Source organism: Lissotriton helveticus, chromosome 2_1, assembly GCF_964261635.1.
Source record: "Lissotriton helveticus chromosome 2_1, aLisHel1.1, whole genome shotgun sequence".
Classification (NCBI taxonomy): Eukaryota; Metazoa; Chordata; class Amphibia; order Caudata; family Salamandridae; genus Lissotriton; species Lissotriton helveticus.
Genome location: NC_136059.1, coordinates 589,124,424 through 589,150,959, shown reverse-complemented (window position 1 = coordinate 589,150,959; position 26,536 = coordinate 589,124,424). Strand labels below are relative to the sequence as shown.

The 26,536-nt window shown below is 44.3% G+C and overlaps 1 protein-coding gene across 2 annotated transcripts in view; it reads left to right on the top strand.

Moving 5' to 3' along the window:
• FCHO2 (FCH and mu domain containing endocytic adaptor 2) overlaps window positions 1–26,536 on the top strand; it is a 1,197,262-nt gene that overhangs the window by 881 nt on the left and 1,169,845 nt on the right. The window lies entirely within an intron of this gene.

Sequence of the window (26,536 nt, the reverse complement as noted above, 5' to 3'; positions counted from 1 at the left end):
ATTTTCCTAAATGAGGGAGTGGCTTTAGTTGGGAACATTGGTGTGCTCAGCCCCTTGTATCTTGTTGACAATAGGATCTACAACAGAGTGTGCCTTCGCACAATGCTTTTAAATAACTTTCTTTTTTAAGCCCCCTTCTTCCTGCCTTGCCTTAACGTTTGCTTGTGCGCTTTGGATTAGGTTGCACTGAGTTTTATACCAGTAAAAAACAACATTGGCACTTGACACGCACCTCCCAGGCAAAGGGACAACTTTCAACGTCAGAAAGCTAAACAAACTGGTCATGTGACTATGATCCCTGCTGGGCCTACTGAACGAAACATGCCACTTATGCATGCATTTTCCCAAGCTTTCATTTGTGTGCAGTGCTTATAACGGGAACAAGTTTCTGCGTGCCCGTTGAAAAGATTTATTTGTCTTTTCGGAAAGATCAATCAGCAGTGTAAATGAAAAGTGGCTAATCATTGTTTTCAAATTTAGTCTGTTTCTCCTAAATGATGTTGCCTAATGGACTTCTGAAACTCCATAGCCTTAAAAACCACAAAGCTAAAATGCAGACTTTGAGGTCAGTTTCCTAGGTCCCAGCAGTAGCTTTGGCTCAGATGGGTATAACTTTGTATATGTATGCAGATGTTACGCAGCCCGTTTTCAACCTAAAGAAAACACGGAAGAGCGTTAAGTCGCCCTCTCTTGAACCTGAAGAATCTTGAGTTTGAGAAGTGGTGTATGGCTCAATATTTTTTTATTGAATCCCTCTAAAGCAGATCATTTTCAAACGGCAAATGGGCCAAAATATGCTAGCCAGATTGAATGGCCTTTATCAGTGGGTCATTTTCCTGTCTCCACTATGCCAACACATGATTTAGGTATTATTATTGATCCAGGTCTTACTCATAAAGAGCAAGTAAGTCACACAGCTAAAACTAGCTGTTGGCAGTCAACAAATGTTAATACCTGCCCTTCCCTTTTTGGTGGACAGCCTGCTCATGCAAGTTGTAAATTCTCTTATTCTGTCCAGGTTGCACTATGGCAATGCCGTATACCTGGTCTTCACTGCGCATCTAATTCAGTGACTAAAACTACTTCAAAATGGTGCTATGCAGCTAAAACTCCTAGGACGGCTCAAAAGAATCCCAATCATACAATCACTACACTCCTGTCCAGTTAGGCAAAGGGAATATTTTGAAAGTCTAACTTGAATGCTCAAGGCCCTTTACAGCCAGAGACCTAGGTTTCTAGCATCTAAATCCACATGGTAGCATTCCTCACTTGCTTCTTTCTAACCACCAGTGCCCAGTCTCGATTGTACTACTGAATTTCGACATATAAGGGACAAAATACCGGCAGGCAAGTGCATGGAGAGAAGTATTTATTTACTGTTCCTAACTCCACATGTATGTGACTTGAAAATATAAATATATGTACAACATAGGTACATAAATGTAGAGTTCGGTATAGAAAATCTAGATTTACCTGTTGGTATTTTTTTCGCTATTCTGGCCTTGATATTTAGTACCCTCAATATTCTGACGTCGATATTTAGTATGTACACCCCAGTTTCTGTTCCTAAAACAAGAACAGTGTGTGTTGCAGAACATTCTCAACAGCAGCAGCCAAACACCGGAATGTCCGCACTGCCCCCATTTTCGGGCATGAAAACATTCTGTCAATTTAGACACCTCTTTATGAAAAGAGTTGAAAAAGTAAAAAAATGTACTTCAGTAGAGTTAATTAATTGGAGCGAATGTCTCACTTTTTGTGACTTACAAAGAAAGGAGTGTTCAAGAAATTCTACACTAGCTGTATGTTTGTTTCAGTAGCCCCGTGTGTTAAACTTGCACTCCTAGTATTTCCACCTGGTAAATAAATCCAGATGCGTTAATGTCATGCAAATATGCAGGTGCATGGTAATGATCCTTGTGGAGAAACGGTTCCACTAGACCTCTATCACATACATGGGCCCTATTTGCAAAGCTAAATATAGAGATGTATATTTACTACTACTAAATATAACCTTACCACTTTACTATTCACCATTTTCAATTCTAGATTTACACTTCCTCAAATCGGGGGGTGGGGCCTCCTGCAACAGGTTTATCGGGTGAAAGTTGCAAACTAGTTATCTTTGCAAACATCGGTGCTGATCTCCCTAAGAGAAAATATAGGGAAAATTGTTCCCTCAGGATGTGCCCTCCCCTTTTAACCCTGGAAACGCGCACACACTTGCCTTTAACACGAACACATTTGCCTTTAACACGAACACATTTGCCCAGATTTCCAGGAAGTGAAATGCCTTCAAGGAGTAAGTGAATACCCACAAACGAATGAGGTGTGGGTGTTCACCTCTCTCTGCTCTGCTTTGAAATTTCGGGTAGTTTACCATTAATCTTACACTTCCACATGAAACATTTCCGCTTTTGTGCCTGAATTGTTGTATTTGTAAGTTCACTTTAGAATGTAAAATTCTATAAGTTCCTTATTCTGTGTTTCAGGATTCCGAATGATTGCAAATGTAAGGTTGTCAGTCCTTTTTTTGCGCATCTGCTTTGAACTTGGTTGCGCATTAGTGATTGGGATCTGTTATACTAGGCTAATAGATTTAAGTGTATACTGTTCTTTGCATTGTTATTTTGCGGATTTCCGTTTCATTTATAAAGGTTTTTTCCTGACTTATAAAAACGATATGACTGTGCTAAGCAAGAAGAGCAGTTTTGATTCAAGATATGATTCTTCTTAATTTAGGCCGTTTCCCCTTGCTTAAGCCAGGGAAAAACGTAGTAAATCACATCATTCATTTTGTTTGTGCGTTGTGAAGCACATTTATATTTTCCTTGTGATGTTTTCGTATTGCGGTTTTCAACTACTAATAAACGGGAAGGACTTTGCTATCCACTAGCTCTAGTAAACTGATTTGCAAAATACACTTCCACCTACTCAAAACAAACATTGGCATAGCCAATAGGTCTCGCATTTGGGACCTTATAAGTGTTTAGCCATGCAACAGTTGGTGTTGTTGCACCAAGGATATTCTGCTGCATAACTGAATACTTATACGGTCCAAAAAGCGAAACCTATTGGCTATGCCAATGCTTGTTCTTTTTACTTTTCGTTTACTTTACTTTCTTTTGATTAATAAATTGCGCATTGTCGTTAGGCAGATCGGCCGCTCTTAGTATGAGAATTTTTTTTAAACACAAGCACTATAATAATGGAGCTTGTTGACCTTAAACGTTCGTAAGCTTGCGCTATATATATCGAGTTAAAATCAAAGATTTCGGCAAACGAGAAGCAAACTAAAGTTATCAACAATGTTAATATTGAGGAAGTGATTTTACTTAAACGTTTTTTAAAAGTGGGATTGCAGTTCGGAGGTTAAAGGGGCGCCCCCACCTGAGGAGTGTGGGGGGGAGGGGCATTCGTTTGAGGAAAGGGAGAGCAGCCAGGATTTGCCACCGGAAGAAAGCGCTATGTTCACCTGAGGGTCAGCAGTGAGCCGCGAGCAGCCGTCAGTCGTCAGTTGTGCGGGACAATCTACGAGGGAAGTGAGAACCTCCTGTAGTCCACCGGTGCCGTTTTTGGGGTCGCTTCGAGCCGGGAGCAAGAGGGGGCACTTGTGAACTCTGTGCTCCGCCCTGCTTAGTGCTCGCTGCTCCGAGCCGCTCCCGAGTCTCAGTGCGGTCTCTCTCACGGCCGCGGGTAAACGCGGGAACAACCCGGAGAAGGCAGGACCCGCAGAGAGGCCCTCAGTAGAGCAGGGAGCATTCAGCAGCGGGTGCACTTGGCCCGCGAGCATCCCGGTAACATCCCGGTAAAGGCGGGAACTGCAGTAAGGAGCATTCTGGCGGGGGCCTTCGGGCAGACAGGCACCAGGCAGAGACAACAATAGCAGCCTGGGACGCCCCAGAGGTGGCAGGAGCCGCAGGAGTCGCTGGGGCCATTCAGGAGTCCAGAGCCTGTTTTGTCTATTATTTTAATTTCATTTGCCCATAGTTTTCCCCTGCTTTTAACCCCGATACGCATTGCTGCACGTAAATAGTGCCCTCACCGCTATTTGGCGGGCCGGTCCCTCGCGCTTCTGAATTAGGTGAGCGCCATCTTGGGTGGGTGTTGGGAAGCGCTGTATTGATCGCGCTCTAGCAGTCAGGTGGACTGGCTAGAGGCTATTTTCCGGGTCTACCATTTAAGGAAGGCAGGTGGTAGGTCCTCCTGCTTAGGCCTGTCACTGCTGCATTCACGGCCGCTTTTGGACGCTTTAGCGCATTTTAAAAATATCCCGTTTTGTCTATTATTTTAATTTTATTTGCCCATAGTTTTCCCCTGCTTTTAACCCCAATACGCATTGCTGCACGTAAATAGTGCCCTCACCGCTATTTGGCGGGCCGGTCCCTCGCGCTTCTGAATTAGGTGAGCGCCATCTTGGGTGGGTGTTGGGAAGCGCTGTATTGATCGCGCTCTAGCAGTCAGGTGGACTGGCTAGAGGCTGTGTTCCAGGTCTACTATTTAAGGAAGGCAGGTGGTAGGTCCTCCTGCTTAGGCCTGTCACTGCTGCATTCACGGCCGCTTTTGGACGCTTTAGCGCATTTTAAAAATATCCGGTTTTGTCTATTATTTTAATTTCATCTGCCCATAGTTTTCCCCTGCTTTTAACCCCGATACGCATTGATGCACGTAAATAGTGCCCTCACCGCTATTTGGCGGGCCGGTCCCTCGCGCTTCTGAATTAGGTGAGCGCCATCTTGGGTGGGTGTTGGGAAGCGCTGTATTGATCGCGCTCTAACAGTCAGGTGGACTGGCTAGAGCTCTATTTAAACCGGCTACTATGGCGCGCAGTGTGTGCGCGCAGCGTGTAAGCCGTCGCTACGCCGTCGCTACGCCGGAGTCACGCCAGAGTCCAGCCCGTCTGCGCCCGTCCGCGCTGAGGACGGGCTGGACGGCAGGACATTTGGCTTAGGGACCTCCGACCCCCGATACTTTAGATATTCTATTCAGACTTTACTCGAGCTTAAACCCCACAGGCTTATATGTTCTCATACATGCTCACCGGATGACATCCTACGCCCTTTATCATGTGGATGCCGGCTGTCAGATACGGCAAGCTCTACGCCCCTTTCATCGAGTCATATGCCTTTACCATCCCTTTCCCCCAGAGTTAGGACATCGAAGGAAGATTGTATCCTCCTAAATGCCCGCTCGCTCATTAAACATCTTGTTTAAGGAATTTGTATCAGATAGGAAGCCATCCCTGGTTTTCGTTACGGAAACTTGGGCAAAGGACTCCTCCGGTCCAGATCTTATTGATGCTGTCCCTGAAGGATACTGCTTGGCTCGTCAAGATAGATTGGGCCGGGTGGGAGGAGGGTTAGCAATCCTCTACAGGGATCACTTCCATTGCCACACTGCTTCTATCTCTGTCCCCACGGACAGTTTTCAAGCTCTATTCTTTTCCATAAAAAGCGGCCACAGTGCCTTCTTTAATGGAATTCTGATATATCGCCCTCCTGGGTCACGTACTGATTTTGGACAACGGCTCCTCCACGTCCTAGAACCCTACTTTGGTCGGCAAGATCTCACAGTTCTGGGAGACTTTAACTTTCATTTGGAGAGGTACGATATTAACGATACTATCTCCTTGCTTGATGCTATGTCAGCTTGTGGTTTTGCCCAATTGGTTAAAGGGGCTACACATCGAGCAGGCCATACACTCAATGGAATTTTTTCTAATGATGAGAGGCTGACGATCAAGGACCCTATCTTTTTGTCATGGTCGGATCACCTGGCCGTTCCATTTGAGCTAGCCTGTCCGCTCATCCAATCGTCCAAAAACTTTCCGAGCAAAAAGGAATGCCGTAGGAATTTTAAGAATATCTCCAATAGCTCCTTTACCCCGTGGACACTTAATCTGTCCCTACCTCAAGGGGGAAGTGTCTCCACAGCAGTCCTACATTTTGAAAAGACAGTGACTGAGGCACTGGATGATTTAGCCCCGATCCAACTATGCTACCGAGCCAGAAAAAGGCCTTCTGCCCCCTGGTTTTCGGAACATCTTAGACTCCTCAGACAAGAAGTAAGGAGGCGGGAGCGACTATGGCACTCGGGCTGGGACCTAAAGGATAAGGAAGCACATAAGACTCTGCTGAGGAAGTATAAGGCAGAAATCGTAAAGGCCAAACAAGAGCATTTTACGGCCCTGACTACCTCACTGACTTCTCCTAAAGAGCTCTTCAAGGTAGTGGACTCCCTTATAACCCTCCAAACCCCAGATCCCGTAGTAGCATCCCAAGAGCTGTGCAATAATATTGCCTCCTTCTTTCAGTCAAAATTTTTAGACATTTACTCTGCCTTGGAGCTGCAAAAATCTCTCATTAGTGGGTCTCCTGCTCTGGGATCTATGGACCTTGCCCCGGCTGAAACACTCCCTTTGGGAACCTTAGACTCTTTTCCCCCTCTTTCTCTGGAGGACTTGGATGATCTCCTCAATAAAACTAAATCAGGTTCACCCCTGGATGTATGCCCGCTCAGGATCCTCAAACAGTGTAGGGATACTCTCCTGCCCCCCCTGGTTGACATAATGAATAGAGCCATGAGGGATGGCCTTTTCCCCACCCAATGGAAAAACGCGGTGGTAAAACCTTTACTTAAAAAGGCCTCTCTGGATCCTGCGGTTCTAAAAAATTTTAGGCCCATATCTCTGCTCCCTGCTCCAGCAAAGATGCTGGAAGCACATCTTAATAAACATCTTGCCGCATTTGTAGAGAGTTCGTGCTGTCTTGACTCCTCCCAACATGGTTTCAGGAGGGAACACAGCACCGAGTCGGCCCTCACCATAGTGCTGGATAATATCCGCACACGTGTTGATGGGGGCCAGACCACCCTCCTGATCCTTTTGGATCTGACGGCGGCCTTTGATACCCTCTCTCCCTCAGTGTTAACAGCTCGGCTGAGGGAGGTTGGGGTTCAGGGTTCAGCCTTAGATCTACTCACCTCTTTCCTCCCTCAGTCATCGAGTGCAAAGAGTGAAGTTGGGGGAGTATCTATCTCCGTCCCTGCCCGTGCAATGTGGGGTTCCTCAGGGGTCGGCGCTTAGCCCGACCCTATTTAACATCTGTGACCCCACTTGCCAGGCTTATTAGATCATATGGGATGGAGATAGTATCCTATGCGGATGACACCCAGATCCTTGTCTCTCTCTCCCAGTCAGGTGTCCCGACTGCCTCCAATTTTAGATCTTGTATGGAGGCAGTCGGACAATGGATGATTCATAATTCATTAAAACTGAATGGGGAGAAGACGGAGGTGATGGTGTTTGGAGGGAATGATGACGTGTGGTCATCCTGCTGGTGGCCAGACTCATTAGGAGTTTGCCCCTCCCCTACCTCCTCTGCAAAAAATCTGGGGATCATGATTGCTCCTGCCCTCAACTTAGACAAACAGGTCAGTAGAACTATCTCTACCTGTTGGGGCATCATCCACATTCTGAGGAGAATCAGGCATTATCTATCTCTGCAGGCAAGAAAACAGCTTGCAGTTGCCCTCATTGGTTCCCGGCTGGACTACTGCAATGTGCTGTATATGGGACTGAATAAGAGTCTATTGTAGCGCTTGCAGGTAGTCCAGAACGCTGCTGCCAGGTTTGTGCTGGACCTCCCCAAGCGTGCCTCGGCCACAGCGGCCAGAAAATTGCTACACTGGCTCCCTGTTGAGGACCGTATCCTTTTCAAGACCCTATGCATGACTTATAGGGCCCTTTCCAAAAACAGTTCCACTGGTGTAGGATCTATCCTGTCCCGCTATATGCCCTCCAGGGACTTGCGTTCCTCTAGTAGACTTCTTCTATCAGTCCCTCGAGTCAGAAGAGCTAAATGGGGTGGCAGGGCTTTCTCCACTTTGGCGCCCAAGGAGTGGAATGCACTTCCACTGGAACTAAGATCCCTACCTACTCTTCAGGCATTCAGAAGCGCTCTGAAGACGCATCTCTTTGTGCAGGCTTACCTGTAACGGTGTCATGCCTATGTTAATGATATGTTTTGTTAGGCGCCTTGATGCCTTCGGGTTATTGTCTGCGCGTTATAAATTTTATTCAAATCAAATCAGGGTGAGAGTATTGTTGGAATGGGAAGGCCCGTTTTGTGGTTGTTAGAAATAGAGGTCGGAATAATGTGTTTGGGCAATCTACATTTTATAAACTATTTTACTTAAAAATATCTTGTTATGTAGTATTTATGCAGACCGTTTACGTCATTTCTGCACGCTGTAGATGACAGGTGTTCCTCACTATTACCCAATTAAATCATACTCAGTTTATCGACCCGAAAGGCTGAGTTTGCCTTTCCGAGGTACCTCCTTGCCGACCGCAGAGTACGCACACACATCTCAACAGCATACTCTTAACTCACTGAGCGGTCTTGGAATAATTCATATGCGTTTTACAACCTTTGGGACTGTTAGTTTTTAATGCAGCGTTGTGTGAAATCCGTTTTCGAGCAGTTTAGATGTAATCAGAGCAGATGTTATTAACTTCATGTAATTGCAACAACGTTTTTGTGCTTGCTACTTTAACATCAATGTACAAAAAAGGATAACAAATACAGTTCTGAATACTACTAAAGTAGGATGTGAATAATGTTTTTAACAACAGTACAGTATGGAACAAGGGAGAGTATAAAGGGAGTGGTGCGCGCGCTGCCCTCGCGCGGCTGCGAAATGAAAGTGATCGCGATCAAGCGCGCGGCAAGCGAGGAATGCCATATGGCGCCTCTGCTCATAAGCGCCCGTCCCCGCACATGCACGCAAGCTGTAGGCCGGCGGTAGCATTTTTTGAAGCCCTTACTTCAAGTCTCCCTAGCTCAAGCGCTGGGTCAGGCAAGACCTAAAAATGACAATTTTGTGCAAAAAGTCCTCTTTATGTTGTTTAGCCTTTGAATATTTTCGTCATACCTACCCGCCTCTCATCAGTGCATATTTTTTAAACTTTAAACCCTGCCTAACAAACCATATTATAATTTATGATGCATTTACTGATACAACTTTATATATATTAGTGCTTCAAAAAGTGAGACTAATTAGAATGGTCATCGCGCTTATCCTTTTGCTGAACCTGTGTCTACAGGGGGGTGTAAATCTTGCCTGCACTCTGCTGTGAGGAAAACGGCCCTCGGTATTCTACTAACGCCGTGAGGGGAACGGCCATCGGTGTCCACAGTAAGGACCAATTCTTTAAACAGCAGAGGGACCCTGAATCTAAGAAAAAGCTACAGCAAGGGAACAACCCGCCAGGGCGAGAACATGAGAGAACAACATGAAAGGGGTGTTCCCAAATAGAACAGACCAAAGTTTAATAAATATTAACAGTATGCCCACCAATTCACAGAAAGAGAGAATATATTCAAAAAAAGTTTTTAATTTTTCACTCAGACATTCACATCCATATCACTACACACAAGGACAAGTAAGGCGCTTTTCTTGTCCTTGTGTGTAGTGATATGGATGTGAATGTCTGAGTATGAATTTGGTTGTATAATAGGTATGTTTTGATGTGTGAGTGGATTTATTCTTCTGTCCGTTTAGAAGTGTCTTTGCGTGTCCTAGTTTTTAGACTGTTTTTGTAATTCTCTGATTATGTATATTTTTCCAAATGTTATGCATTATTCAAATTGAATCACTTTATTTATTATCCAAAAAAAGATCGTGTTGATTGTCAAAATGAAAATTAAAAACTTTTTTTGAATATATTCTCTCTTTCTGTGAATTGGTGGGCATACTGTTAATATTTATTAAACTTTGGTCTGTTCTATTTGGGAACACCCCTTTCATGTTGTTCTCTCACAGTAAGGACCAAAACTACATCCCCCAGAAGCCCTAACCCAGGCGACTGGCATCAGCGTCATCAGGCGGCGCCTGGGCTTTTCAAAAGAACGGACGGAGCCCCGCAGCGCGGGACGCGTGCGGGCGGCCGCCGGGCTAAGCCCGGGCAAAGGGCGGGCCATCTGTGGCAGCTCGGGGCCAGACGAGGCTGGGACACCCCCCTTCATTTCCATGGTTTAAAGTAAGACTTTGAGACTTTAAGTATTGATAATAAGAAAACCTAGTTCCTCACTTTCCCGCCCATTGTACTACATTTTCTGTATTTACCATGTCTAATACCCTAAACCTAGGCAGACGATCTCTTACAGGAGGATCCGTCCAAGGGACCTTGGATGCGTTTATTACTAGGGCTACCTCAGTATTAGAGAAAGAAATCATGTTAACTGAGAGGCGCATATCCTTAGAATGCCAGAGAAAACGTTCATCTCTAGGGATTATTTAATCAGCTAAGACCCCAACGCATGCTATTACTGGTCCTGGTCCAACTAGTATTATAGGAACACCTCCTCAATTACAAGATCTTCCAGCAACCTCACCGACTCAATGGGACTCCTCTAGTACAGATATAAGCCTGGGTCTAAAATCTCCTTCTCTGTCGGAAGATTCATTACTATTAATCTCTGGTAATCAAGTCCTGGAAAAGCCGACTAGTACCAGGAAACTAGGGTCAGCTGTCCCAATAAAAAGAAAGAGGGGAGGGGTAAAGCACAAAGGAAGTCGAGCTAAAGTTTGCCGGGCAGAAAGGACTCCCATTGTACCTAAAAGCCCAGAAACAAGTGAAGCCATTCAAGGCCATTTAAACACAAGTATTATGCAAGTGTTTATGAATAAAATCGAGCAATTAAATCGTTGCTCTTGCCTCTAATTGAGAGGGTCAAACGCATGACTGAGCAATTAGGATCCATCTCAGACATGGGGATTGCCAACTCACACCTATTAAAAGAGATGGCAAATAAAAGACACACCCCTATTACATTAGAACCAAGGATATCGCCCAAAGCCACCACAAATGAACTTAATAGTAAGCCGAACCCTAAAGCCTGTGATAATACACAATGGTCAAACACACAAGAAAGATTTCCTCTCATCTTACTAATCCTAGGGAAATATTAGATAAAAGGGAAGTAAACATGAAAGGTCATGAAACACTGGGTAACACACAGAGGACTACCCACAAAGATAAGCAGATTACAGGGCCTGCCCAACATATAGACCTCCTACCGGAGGCTGAACCTTTTGTCATTGTCTTAACAGGGGTACCCGAGTTGGCAGCTGGAGCTTTTGAAAGCTATCAGACCCTCAAGAACAAGGTCATGCATTGGATTAGAGTCAATAGGCCACTACCGCCTAACCTAGATGGCGAAATTTTATTCGTTAGAAGGTTGGAATGGGTCGGTAGAAGACCGAAGGACGTCCCTGGGGACATAATCATCATAAACTTCAGGGATCGTAGGGCCACAAATTACATCCGAGATTGGTTCACGGGGGATTATAAGGGAGGTACATCTACTAAAGATGTAAGTTACGTTTACCCAAAAGCGCTGGTGGGTAACCCCCTGAGAAAGGGAAGATACAATCCACGTAGTGATGTACACCCCTCATTCAACATTGCCACCTCAAACCGCTTCTCCTCATTTATGGGGATGGAGGGGGTTGACTGACTGCTACCCGGTAGAAATAAGATACTTGGGGTCGGAAACATTCTAGAAATAGGACCAGTCAGTCTACCGGACAGGAATAGTGCGCGCTTGCCTATTGAACTTCACGCACAGAGCCCTATTTGTCCTTTAGTGGTAGATAGTGCCATACCATCTGGTGACAGAGTCCTAATCTCTCTGCCCGGCCCAGGGGACCACAGGAGAAGTAGTCCCATGTCAAGAATAGTAGCTGAGGAGGGGGCCTCAGGTTCGGAACTTCCAGTTATGAGCATTACAGGGGAAGATGGGGACACTGATGTAGCATCAACACACTCAGTATTTACAGGGAACAAGGAGTGCGAGGAATTAAGACCCATTGTAGTCGAGAACAAGATAGTGATCCTATCATGGAACATTGCCGGGCTACGATCCAAAAGAGGGGACATAAAGTGGGGGGCCTTCCTCTCAGTTCACCACATTATTGCCCTGCAGGAAACCTGGGAATGTAGAGATGGCTATTACTTGGATGGCTACCAATCATTTAGTAAATTTGCAATGCCATCTACCATGGGGAGATCCAGGGGGGGGCTTTTGCTGTTATTCAGCATGAAACTACTGTATAAAGCAGTATTAATAGTGACAAGTTCCCAAAACTTCTTAGCAGTAAGATTGGAGGGTGATAATTTGCCTACAATCCTGGTGATACATTTTTATAATTCTTTCACCCGGAGCGATGAATTGGATCACTTAAGAGCTCTATCTGGGTTTTTGGATGCCTACGAAGAACAGAATGATACGTTTTACTACCTTTTAGTGCTTGGTGATTTTAATATACACGTTTGTCACATGCAATGTTTCCAGAATTTGGATTTTGAAAGTGACCCACTTGTGAACACCTATTTTGAGCACACTAAGAGTGGGCTGTATCTGGAGAGTTTTTTATCAGCACATTATTTATTTGCCCCAGATCAAGGGGAAACTCAGTGCCCAGTCCCAACGTTTAATGGGCAAGGTAAAAAGTCTATTATAGACTATATTTTAGTGTGATGCCTTATGAGAAACATAACATATTCTTTGTCTGTCACACATAATGGCTTCAGTGATCATAACCCACTCACGCTGGATATTAATATCAGGGCCCTAAAAAGTGAGATTGCTTCTGCCCCTATTTCAAACCTTAATATAGACTCTAAATGCCAAGGCCGTAGATTAAGGTGGGAGATGATTACTCCTATTGAGTTCCTGGAATGGCTGTATAAGAGTAAATCCGAGGATCTGACTATATGTTTAGGCCCAAATGTAGATCCAAGGGATATCATCTGTGCTTTTAACCGCATTACAGAACAGGTAACAGCTAAGCTGACTAGGAAAAGTAAACTAAGGCCCAAGAAATTGGAAAATTGGTTTAACCAGGCCTGTACTGATTCCCACACGGTGCTTTTAGAATTATTAGAAGAGCCAGGTAAGGATCCCCAGAGGATTGCTGAGGCAAGAAGGGCCTATAAGAAGGCTATTAAGTGGAGGAAAAGGGAGTTAAGACATGGCCTGGGAGGAACTGTCCAAAGTGAGTGTCCTAAAAAGTAGCACTCAATTTTGGAAAGTGATTAATAGTCCTCTGTTTAGTGAGACAGAAAACACAAATAAGGATTCTATCATCCCTCCATAAAAGTGGGTGGAGCACTTTGGCGGACTTTATACAGATATAAATAACTCACTTTTTACGATCCCAGGGGACCCAACAAAGGCAGAAAAAATTAATTTTACTGAGAAAGAAGTTTTGGATGCCATTGAGTCCACGGCCCATGGGAAAGCCCCAGGCCCGAACGGGGTTCGGGCAGATCTTTACAGGGCAGATCCCCATTACTGGGCAAAGATTTTAACTTCTGTTTTTAATGCAGCTACTAAAGTGGGTCCCCCAGCGACTTGGGCTAAGGCGGTTATTGTTATTGTCCCAATATTTAAGAAGGGTTCAAGATAGGACCCGGCGTGTTATCGGCCGATTTCCCTCTTGGACTCGGCTGCTAAAATAATGGGAAAGGTCATACTCGGTAGGCTGACAAATTGGCTGGAAGAGAATGCGGTCATCTCTGATTTACAGTATGTATTCAGGAAAGGGAGAGGTACCGTCGGCCAATGCCTCAACTTACATCTTGTGATAGGGAAATACACGGTCGAAAAGCAGGGGGACATACATCTAGCTTTTATGGATTTGTCCACTGCTTTAGACCTTGTAAACCGTCAAAAACTTTGGGCTTCCCTGTTTGACATTGGGTTGGACCCCGTATTGATATCCTTCCTAGCAGATATCCATGAGAACACTAGCGCAGCAGTCCGTTATAATGAAAATGGGAGCCTGACGGACGCCTGGGCAGTAAAGCGAGGGGTTAGGCAAGGGTGTATCCTTGCTCCCTTGCTGTTTACTCTTTATATAAATAAGCTGGGTGACGCCCTAATCTCAGCATGTAAGGACATCCCGAGAGTTGGTCAAAAAAAGATTCCCGCTCTACTATATGCAGATGATGCTGTGTTAGTGGCTAGGACAGCAAGAGGATTACAATCACTTTTAGACTGTTTTATTAATTTTGTGGACTCTCTGGATTTGAAAACTAACTTCAGAAAGTCACATGCTATGTCGCTAGGTAGTGGCCAGGCAAAAAAGGCATAATTTTTCTGCAAAGGGCAGGCGCTCATGAAAGTTCATACCTTCCCATATATGGGTATTGTTTTTGATGATAGAAGGACATGGGTGATGCAACACGCATTGAAAAAAAACACATTAGCAAGGGCCACAGGGGCCCTGATGGGTTTTGCGAAACGTTTAGGTTTACCGGCCCTTATGAAAATGTATAATGCCAAATGTGTGCCCCTGGTGTCGTATGGGAGTGAGGTGTGGGGCTACACTGAAGTAAGTGAGATTCAAACTGTAGAAAATTTATTTTTTTAGAAAGTGTTGTCGCTCCCCCAATCCGCAGCCACTTTTAAACATACATGAAGACCTGGGGGCTGGTTACATTTCTGATCAGATCGCTGTGGCTCCGATTTCAGGGTGGCTAAGAATTTGGGCACAGCAAGCTCCGAATCTAAACCAATTAATTATCCAAGATTGTTTGTCCCTAGATAAGGCCTTGGCTATACCCTGGAACCGCTATATTAAAACTCAAATGGATTCAATGGGCAGCCCTGAGCTGTTCACTAACCTAGGGCTCTAAGTAAAATTGCAATCAGGGCAGTAAAATCCCAATTCCTAAATAGAGCAATGTCACTAAGGGAAGAAGATGAATTGGTTAAACCGTCGGTTAGAAATTTTGTTATGCTAAGTACAGGGAGAGAGATACAGCCGTACTTAACATATATAAGCAAGCAATTCCATCTGTTTGTTTTACTAAGGTTCAAGCATAACATGCTACCATGGTTGCTATCTTTCCCTAGGGGGTTTGCTAAAAGTGGGACTTTGTGGCCGTGCCCATGTGATAATAATTTTGAGCAAAATGTGCTACACATGATTTTTTCTGTAAGTTTTATGTATTGCCACGTAAGAAATTCCTTTTGCCACTGTTAAGAGGTTATAACTTCGAGCAGGTCAGACCAGCTCTGGTCTATCTACAAATGCTTGGGACCACTGTGGTATGTTTTGGGGTGTGGAGTTATATTATTGTAGCGATGAGATGCAGAAAGAAATTATCATTACCCTAATATGTCTTTCTCCACCCAATTTGAAACATTGTCCCCAGTATCTTAAAATTTTTTATGCTGTGACGACTATTAGATGAATTTGGAGTTTTTAATTAGAAGAGTGTGACAAACTTTTTTATCTTGTACATCTGTGTGTCAAACGTAAAGCACTTTTTATATTATAATGTATTTAGTGGTATTAGTCGAGATATGTTAACAGAAGTAATTATGAAGTGAAATACTGTGTTGTGCTTTGATGGTTTTAAACTTTTTAACCGAATAAAGCAAAACTTTTGACTTTGACTTCGAATGGTCATCAATATGAAGGAGGCTCATCCTTCTCAAAATCATTAACTATACTCTAACCATACTCTCTCAACTGGACTGACCAGGAATTATGTACCAGAAATGAAATACATTCTTTTTATAGATAAATCTTGACCACCAGGGTTGCTCCATGGCATGCTTGATCTTTGGGTTCATTCCCGTTCCTCTGCAGAACTGGGCAAACTTCTACCTGTGAACTACACATAAGCACTAGATGGTAATCAACTAATGTATCAGGTAAAATGGGAGATTTGTATTGTACTTAATACAGTGGTTGAATGCCACCTAGTCCCAATGACAATGCACGCCACCAAGCAACAACTCTAGTGGGTGAGGGTTTACATATAAAAAGCATGATTTGATTTTCTGGTTCAGAATTCCTGGTCAGTCCAGTTGAGAGGTAAGGCTCATGAGTTAGAGTATAATCCATATGGTACAAAAATTATTATAAAATCAACAGTTCATGGCTGGTAGGGCCAGGCTCTTGTGTTTCTTAAGTTTTACTGGAATGTCATTGATGGTAATGTCTTGTTAAAGGTGTTTCATAATGAAGTAGCTAAAAAATGTAAACTTTGCTGAAAAGTGGCATATAAGCCTCCTAACCCCCACTCCCTAACATCCATTTTATTTCCAGTTGTTATCACACCTCCACATAAGGGTATAAATACTAATTGACAATTGTTGGAAAATTAGGCAGTATCTGTCAGGCCTGCACAAATAACATGACTTCATTTGTCCTTTACTGCAGGGCTCGAAAAATCATAAAAAAATGCACTAGACCTGCAGGTCTAGTAACCTACAAAATCTCCTTGACCTAAGTGAAATGCACTTGACCTCTGACTCTGAAAGCTGAGCAAATGTGACATGTTAACAAGATTTAAAAGCATTTTATTGCTCATTTACTTTGTGAGCAATAAAGATGCTTTTACATCTTGCTATCTTGTCACATTTCCTCTGCTTTCAGAGGCAGAGGTCAAATGTCAGTTTGTCTTCCTACTTGCCAGAAAGGGCGAGTAGGAACTAAAAATAGCTCGTCCTGAATTAATCTGACTCGCAAATGCGTGCGGTCGAGTGAATTTTTTCGTGCCCTGCACTGGGAACCAAACACGGAATTTTAGCGCCTGACTCTCAGAGGGTAGCGTTGCAGAGCAGTCTGAGGCTTATTCATGGGAGGGGGTGTGGGCTAGTAATCACCATTTTCAGGTACGCAAAAATAACACTCAATAATTGATTGTCCAGTCTGTACTTTGCTTTATAAAAGTAAGAGTACATTTATTAAACACATACACTACTCAATACTATGCACCAATTTAGAAATATACATAAGATGTTGGAATTACTTTGTGACATTGCATAACATCTCCAGCCCTCCCTCGAGGGGGGTGGAGTCTAGTACCATCACTCCCATGTATGCACATCATCTTTCCTCCAAAGCAGGTAGTTGAACATAAACTGGAGCTATGGCCTTGCGCAGTGGCACCATCCCAGTGGCGACTCACCCCGTTATCTCAACAAGCATTTAAAATAGGTACCCCGGCCTTGGTGACACATAACCCTGACTGAGCATTTCCTACTGACCCTGAAGTATACACCTCTACATCTTAAGGGCTAGCAGTCGGGGTTCTTTACCTAAGCGCAGCAGCAAGAATACATATTTAAGCATCACTTTAGATTGACAGTATTCCTCTCATTTGTGGATCATTAGAATGCATTGCAATTACAGCCCCTAAAGGCATTACAGATGAAATCACAGGATTACGCATATACAACCAGACACCCTAGCAGGAAAGTCTGACAACATAACCCCACTTTGCTTATGACATCACCGGGCAGACGGTACTCGACTTCTCCTGTCTTCGGGGGAGTACGGCTGCACTCCCCTGGCCTCCTCCTGCTCGGGGCCCGGAGATGGGGTCCCAGGCCCCCAGTCACTCCGTTCCGGGGAGCGCGACGGCACTCCCCAACCTCTGCTCTTCCTCTGGGGCCAGGTGGGCTCCTGGCACACCGCGCACAACTTCACGGGGTGCGTGACGGCGCTCCCCAGCTTGGCTTCATGGCCCGGGGATGGCGTCCCTATAAACTTCTTCGCGGGGGGGTGCGACGGCGCTTCCTGACTGGCATCTTCTCAGGGGGGGCGTGATGGCGCTCCCCGCATCCATCTTTGCCAGGGGCCAGGGTGGGCTCCTGGCTCCCTTGCAGGGCATTTTCACTGGGAGCGCGACGGTGCTCCCCGGCTTCCCTTCTGCTGGGGGCAGCCCCCGGGACCTGACCCACCCCGGGGGCACATTTGGGACCGTCGGCGGAGCTCCACGCACTTCGTCGTCGGTCCAATTAGAGGTCAAAAGTCGCCTACCTTCTGGGGGGCATATCTCAGCCCCCAGGAGGCCAATATTGGTGATCTTAGCCTCTTCTTGCTCCTGGTGGCGCACCCAGCCACTGGGAGGACTTGACTTCGCCCTCCCGGTCTCAAGGAGGGTGCATTCAGCCAGTTGCTGCCTTTACTGGCTCCCTTCGCCAGCATTTCGCCTGGCTCTCCTCCTGGGCCTCTCTTCGCCCTACGCAGAGGCCCCTGCTTCTGTGCACTGTTCCTGGACTCTTCTCCTGGTGCTGTTCAGGATTCTGGAGCAGTCAGGGGGTTCCTCCTTCCATCTGCCCATTGCGCCATGCTCCAGCACCCTCTGCCTCAGCACAGCACACCCCAGAGAGAGCTTCTCTTCCTGTGCAAACACTTTAAAGTTTGGGGCGGGGGCTGGCAGAAAGTCTCTGTTGGCCCTATCACACAGCGACACATCAGTTCCCTGCCCCGGCTCCCTCCTTCCTGCCCAGGCCTCTGGGTGGTTCAAGATGGCATCGTCCAGGGTCTCTGGCCACATGGTCTCTGAAAAAGCCCCTTCCCCCCAGGGCTGCCTTCTCCCTGGTGCAGCCTGGTGCCTGGCACCCAGTGATAGCTACTGATGGATAAGCCTGTAGCTCCATCCATCTTCTCCTCCTTGGAGAGGAGGCCTTGGCTCTTGGAAGAAAGGTTATCAATCCAGCCTGCTGAGGTCAGCCCTCAGCCAGGCCCTGGTTATGGCTGACTTGGAGAAATATGACGTTTCTGGATGACCCAAAAGCAGTACAAATATGACTGTGGACTCTGCAGAATACTTCTTCTCACACCTGTTACAGTGGACTATAGTGCCTGTCTGGAATCTGTAGGCCTTTGGAAAGTTAATCTAGCCCATGGGCTCCACATCCCCATAGGGAAATAATGAAGCGAAAAACAGTAAAACACACTGACTTTCCCTGGCATTTTTTTCCCAGTGTATAAAGCCAATTCCATGTCACCACCCAATTCTGCATAGGTCCTTCCACACCATTCACTTTGTAGCTGCTCCTGGACTGCGCACGCCAGGAATCTCCCCTGAGCAGCCCGTACACGTGTGCGCACACATGTACACGTGTCCACATGTAACCAGCCAGTTGCCCTTTACTCCAGCTGCTGTGCAGTGGCCTGGTCAAGCCATGGGGGGACACCATTAAAATCCCCATGCAGTCTTTCATTATGGGTTCACTGTGGGTGAGTCCCAACTTATGAGCCTCCCCCGCAGTAAAAGCTCAACAATTAGGTGCTCAAAAAGCGAAAAAATCTGGCCGGCTCATAGAACCACCTTGTAACAACAATATACCCTTATTTATGTTTTTGAATACTTGTAGTTTTAAACCTTGCAAATTGTGTGAATGAACTCAGACACTGTTTTGGCAGTGCATATAGGAAATGTCTATTTTTTTCTTGCCGGACCATAGGTAAGAATTAGGCACTCCTGTTTGCATCTCAATATATAAGAGCAAATTTGCACCGTTTAGGGAGTAAATTGTAATGAAAGTAGTTACCTGCTTGGCTTCTCTATAACTATTTTTTAATTTATGTATTGTTACTTCTAGCCCTACTGAGGTTTAACTCTTGTAGTGTAGAGGACGTGGAGGCCAGTTCCATGTCCACCACTTGGGATAGTTGGCAAACTGGCTAATGCCTTAGTTGGATGCTAGAACAGGTTATTGTAGTAGCAACTCCCTGAAGCCAAGTTCTCAATGGACATTCACAGTTGGAGATGATTCTTTCTAGTGGTGCCTCTCTTTAAACAGTTCTTGCTTGGCTTCAGCTGGATCACCTTCATCTGTGGAACACAGCTCAGGCTATCCTCCAGATTGTGACCTCCCTTGAACAGAAATCGTTCTTCTTGACACCAAGGGTTATGTAAGTAAAATAAGTGTTGCAGGGATTCTGTTTGGGAACAGTACTATGCTTGGGACTATAGAACATCAGCTTGTAGGGACTGAGCCTCCATAATACCTCAGTATCTATGAAACGAGTCCGTATAGCTATAATGCCTCACTTGCCCTCCTAACCTTACCAGAGAGGCTAGTGACCCGAGAACACAGAACTCTGAAGTCTCTCAGGGATGTGGTGACATAGGACAGTGTGGCACAAAAGCAAACATGTTTATATAGTAGCATGTGCAAAGGAAAAGTGGCCTACAACGGGCACAAATTTCGTTTTTGAAACTGTTTGTTTTTTATTTTGTTTTTAATCATTTGCCAGAATCTTAACAGGTAAGTCCTGTATGCATCGGATGTTACCTTATTACAATTACTTGTTACTGTCGTGCATACAGAGAATACATTTGGGACTTCATCCTATTCATTCTCTCCACAATTAGATAAACAGGAGACACAAGGGAAGTTTAGTTTAATTAAACTATTGTGCTCTAAGATTCAGTATTTGCGCCATAATTGGAAAAAAACCGCATATCAAATATATTGCTAGCATGTTTAATAAACATATGCTATAAAAAACCTGTCATGTTATAAGACTGATTAGCCTACACCCCCCCTCTTCCTAATGAGCTGAATGATTATATATCAAAGATCTCTGGGATTAGTTGCGGACTGGTACTTTAGCATACATAGATGGAAGTTCTATGTCTTAGCTGACATAGCAATCTTGCCTCAGGCTCTTCAGTGTGTCCTGTTTAAAAATCCTGTACTCCCTTATATGACAAGGTGTGTTTTCATAAACAGCACCTGCCTTCTCATGTTACGTCTAGGTGCTAGTGTCGGACCAGAGAGAATAACAAGGGACATTGTAGTTTGACCATGTCTATGGTGCTCAGACTAAATTCCAGGAAAAGAACAGAACACAAAAACATATGCGTGTTCTGTGCGAAAATTCCATACGACACAAAAGCAAATGTGTTTCAATAGTTAAGTGTGCAAAGGAAAAGCGGCCTACAACGGGCACAGTTAGGCTGACATAGGCAATCTACAACGGGCCATGCGGGAAATACACAACACACTCCTTTTGGTACAGATAATAGCACCAAATAAAATACTAAATGTAATTTGAAGATAAACATACTCGGGCATAGTTCACATATAGTATACATGGAATTGGAATGAAGAAAAGAGGTAATTTGGAAAAATTGTCAAATTACTGTGTTTTGGAGGAATCCATTATGTCATTCTCCAAGTCAAAGATTACGGCTTCCATAAAGGAGCTGTATGTATGTTGCGTCTTTCATGACCATTAGTTGTTTGCGTGTCAAATTAAAATGGAAAAAACAAATGTTTGCAATACAAATAAAAAGGCAAAAACAAATGTGTGCAATTCAAATAATACCACGGAACGTGCCAGTTGTTTAGTGTTTGAAGCGTCCAGCTAAACTGGATAATAGAGGTAAGCTGACTCTGCCTGTGACACGATGTTGACATGTCACTCTGCACAATATCAATAACATACAGAATGTTGTTTTAATTGTAAATACGAGATGACAACGTAATAATACTATGATCAACAACAAGCATTTTATCCAAATTATCTTGGTCAATTTGTCTCGTGTGTAGCAGCTTCCATCTGGGATAATTTCTAAATTATATTCTACGTTGCATATATAAATCTTTTAGAACATGGGGATTTAGAACTTAAAAGAAAATCTGACAAATGTATATCTTCAGACACAGGAGAAATATGTTGTTTTACTCCAGACTGTCTGAAATGTTCCAACCATTGTTGACATAACTTTCCCACCGAATAGGTGGTAACAATACCAGAATGTTGTGATTGAGAGTATCGAGGATCGAGTCTGCTTGAATTGAACCTAGGTGTGGAATTAGGAAGACAAGCATGACTACCATTTTTGTCCACTGGTTATAACAGCCGCTCTCCAGGCACATAAAATGAGGAATTAAATGTACCAATCTGCACCATATTATTTAAAGGTTCTTCAGTATAATTTGTCAGATTTTGCTAATTATCAAACTGACAACCGAGGAAATGGTCAGGGCATTTATTTTCTTAATTTTTGCTAATCCAAGACAGATAGTGTGCTGGATCGTGTCATTCAAGAAAATCATTTGTGTGGGAATTAAACAGGTTAGAAATAAGGTTTCAGTGCCCTGAACCTGCCAAGATTATGTTCCCCAAATTTAATCAATTGTGTTGTTCCAGTAATCCTAACTCTTAAGGGCTAGATGACTGGCAAGCAAAGCTGCATATACAAGCTTAGTCTGGGTGAGCATATTTTTTTTGGGTGGAGTGGGAACTAACTTGAAATAATGACGTGGGGTCTGAGGTGTCATACCTGTAAAATATGTACATTTGTCCTTTTGCTTTTTGGCACTCCCTTGTAGGAAAGTTGGACAATGTTCCCATTGTGTGTAATTACAATAAGGGCACTGACGATTGGCCGTGTGCAGAAAATGATGTCCATAATGATACCAGCATAATTAGCAGAATTAAGATAAAAGTCCTCTGATTTAAAAACCAGTATAATACTATAATTCGGGGAGCATAATATTTACTGTGTCAACATTCTAATCATCCGAATGCAACCCAGGTTCTAATATATCACCCATAAAAACCTGGTCTCAGTTGGACCTGATATGTCAAAAGGAACTTTATCCCAAACAATCCTATTGGTCACTGGAACGGCTGAAATGTTGACGAAAGACAAGTCTCTTTTCAGTTAATCTGAAGAAGACTGAGTAGCCAACACCCTGTCGACTAGTTCCATAGCAGAACCTACTAGAAGGTAATGGCCATTGATTGATTAATTAAAAAACGGTCATAAATCCAAGCCACATAAACAGGAAACCCAAGGAGAGTATGATCCAGACATATATCCAAGGTGGGACTAGATAATTTGTTTCAGCCATGCAATAAAAACACAAATCTGTGCTGGAGGCGGATGCAAAACAATCCGAAGGAAAATCATATTGATCCATGTAGTACCCATAGGTACTCAACTGGAAAATAGGAGGCTGTGATGCAGCAGCAGGGCCCGCAAAATCCAATTCAGAAGTATTCGCCAATGGAGGATCCCTATCAGTGACCACCGTTATAGAGGATGTAATAGTAGAAAGAGGTACCATGTCGGGTAAAGTGTCAGCGCAGGTCTCGGGACAATTTTTAGAAAAATAAATGCATATGAAAAATAATTTATAAACAGCCCTGTCATGTTAGAATTAGCCTAACCCCCCCCCCTTCCTAATGAAGCTGAATGATTATATATCCAAGATCTCTGGGATTAGTTGCAGACCCAATGCCTTAGCATACATAGATGGATATTCTACTTCTCAGCCCCTTTTTTCTCTGTGTCCTGTTAAAAACTCCTATACTCAGTTATATGACAGGACGTGTGTTCATAAACAGCCGCTGCATTCTCATGTTATGTCTAGGCGCTAGTGTTTGACCAGAGAGAATAACATGGGGCATTGTTGTTTGACCTTGTCGAAGGTGCTCAGACTAAATCCCAGGAAAAGAACAGAACACAAAAACAAAGATATGTGGGTTCTGCGTAAAAGTACAGTGTGGCACGGGCGCTAGAGAGTGCACTGCGGAATGGCTGCACTCTAGTGCTGCTCCGCCGGCCAGAATCCGAATGAAAAAGTATGAAATTGGCCCCTAAAACAATGAAAGCAGCATGAAAATAGACGTCGGAATATTCTAGCAATAAGAAAACGTGCTCTGTTCGTGAGTACATAAGTAGATCAGTGCACAACGTCAAGTAAACTATGCGCGACTCGATATCCTTTGACTGAGACAAGATGGCGCAGCCCACCAGCAAATAATCCGAATCAGAGCTGTAATGCCCAACTGACACCCAGAACGACGGTGGAACCTGCTAAGCTGGTGGCGACTCCCAATAACATTGCAGATTGTGTAGAGAACTACCTTGGCCGCCCGAACAGAAAAGTACCTGACCAATCAGCATAGAGGTGATCTACAGTATAACGCTATAATTGTCTGAGGAGAGCGCGATCGCCATACGGCTGCGGGGTTTCAATAGTTGAACGGCACAGATTTAAACCCACCGGATAGCAATCGCACCTGCCCGATAATCAGCCTAAACAGAAACAAATCTGTTAGAAGGGGCACAGAGGGTGGATGACTTCACCATAGCCTATGGAAGAGCGCTCCCCACAATAGTGGCCATCTTGCCCAGATAGCTTCGCCGCTGAAACAAGGTGTATCCCTGCTGTGGCTCCCGATGCATACCTTCACACTGACATTGACGTACCACACAGCAACGGTCGGTGACCAGTGATGACCAGGGGAAAAACAAGGTGCATAAACCCTTCTGACAACTATCTGCCAACGCGAGGCAAAGTAAAACCCCCAAATAAGCCGACACCACGCACAGTCAGCTAAAACTAGCAGATCCAACCCGCCATAACTGAGAGCTTAAAACTCACTGTACAGCAGAGTGTGGGGAAACAACAGGGACAGGGCAAACACCGGCAAAGCGACATGGACATCAACTACATGCCCAGGTAGTAAGCTACCGTTATAACCCCAATAAGGATTGTTACATGGTTACACACAACTAGGTACACTCAGGACACCAGGCATAAAGACGAAAGTAATACCAGCACTGTGCCTGTACCAGTGCCTTATGAACTAGACTCAGATATATTAACTACAGTGTTCTACGTGACAAAAGTCGTACGTGACATATACCTATGCGATGAGATCCCGTCTCACCACCATCACAAAACATACTGCTAAAACAAAGGGCAAAACCGATAAGCAGCAACCAAAAATTTCTTTTAAAGCCTGCCGCGTGCTAAGGCTAACCCCTGCCCACTCAGACACAGAATTGGACCCTTCCCCTGCTAAAGATACAACCATGGAAACCGCACTTCATGCTATTCAACAAAGTCTACAAAGCATAGATGGTAAAATCGCCACCTTAACTAACAGAGTGGATAATATGGCAGCCAAGCTTGCTAAGCAAGGATAACGATTAGACGTAGCAGAACAGAGGCTATCAGCAGTAGATGATGAATCTCGTGCCACAACTAAACGATGTGCAGACATGGAGAAACTACTAGAAAGTATCAAAAACAAGAACGAAGATTTGGAAGCGAGATCCCGCTGTAACAATATACACGTAATGGGCGTGCCGGACAGTACTAACACTGGGCGATTAGAAAACTATGTCGATCAAATGCTATAGGATTTATTTGGCGCAGAACAACTTTCACCCTTGCTAATCATCGAGCGTGCCCACAGATCACTGGCGACGAAACCTCCTCCAGGTACTCCTCCGCGCCCCCTCATAGCCCTCATCCTGAATTATAGGGATTGAGATACGATTCTGAGACCTGGCACGAGACAAGCAGACCATACAATACCAAGGCAATAATATATCATATTACCCAGACTTCACCATCGCAGTACAATTAGCACGTCGAGAATTTCTATTGGTAAAGAAGAAACTACGAGACATGGAAATAAACTACGCAATGTTGTACCCAGCGAGATTAATATTCACAACGCCGAAAGCTGTGCAAGACTGCATGCAAAGAATCAAACCGAGACGAAAATCTCCTAGGCGCGAGCACTCATCATTACAATCAGAAGGGCACACAGAATAATTAAGGATATTGCCCATTGCTGTTGTGGGAGCCAAAGGTATTCATGGCAGGATGGACGGAGTAGAGCACAGGTGCCATGCTCCGGACACTACAAGGTAGGATCACAACACTGCATATATGTATGAAGCACGCGGATTTGCCCATGGACAATGGGACGCTGAACTGCCTAAATACAGGCGAAACGTATAAATAATCACATTAAGCAGAAAGATAGAGTACCAAACAAAAAAGGTTAAACTTTGGTTAATTACTGCACATGGGGTAAAAACTGCTAGAACGGACACCGAAATGTGCTATATGGTTGATATGCATCATAGAGTAATAACTATGTATATAATGTGCACCATGATCAAAAAGTGCTATAGAATACCTATCATGACATGCATGCACGGCCGTATAAGAAAATGGCCAAACTGTTACCAAAACTCTGGCCACATCCGCCCTGCGGATGAGTATGTGGGTACCTAGTGGCCCCACCACGGGTACTCCCCAACACAGGTCTGATGTTTACATTTTGTTCTATAAAGGCAAGTCTTTGGCATAATTGGGATGCTAAAGTGGGAGGGGGGCTATGGGGAACGTTTAGTTTTTCAGGGAAGCCACTGCTAGACATAATACTACAAAATATAACTGTAAAAATACACATTGCTTATACAAGTGTAAGATATGTACGATACACTATACACATGTCGCAAGGTACAGATACACGCTCAGATACAATACATAAAATGAGTGATCGCACAAGATCGAGACCAATTCGATTACTAATCTGGAAGATACGGGGCCTGAACAGTCCAAAGAAAATAAGACCGATGTTTGCATACATGGATAGGCATCAGGTGGAAATAGCCATGATACAGGAATTGTACCTACCAAAACAAAATAAGTGCACGATAGGAAGCAGATGCGCGGAAGCTATCTTTTCATCCTCTTACTTGTCATATTCAAGGGGGGGTACTACTGCTGAGTAAAAAAGGTGTGCAATTCCAACAAGAGCATACTACTGTAGACGACCAAGGGAGATACATTATACTTACGGGATACCTCTGTGGACACCATGTGGGACTAATTAATATGTATGGCCCCAATACAGATGACCCCGATTTCTTTAAACGCTATAT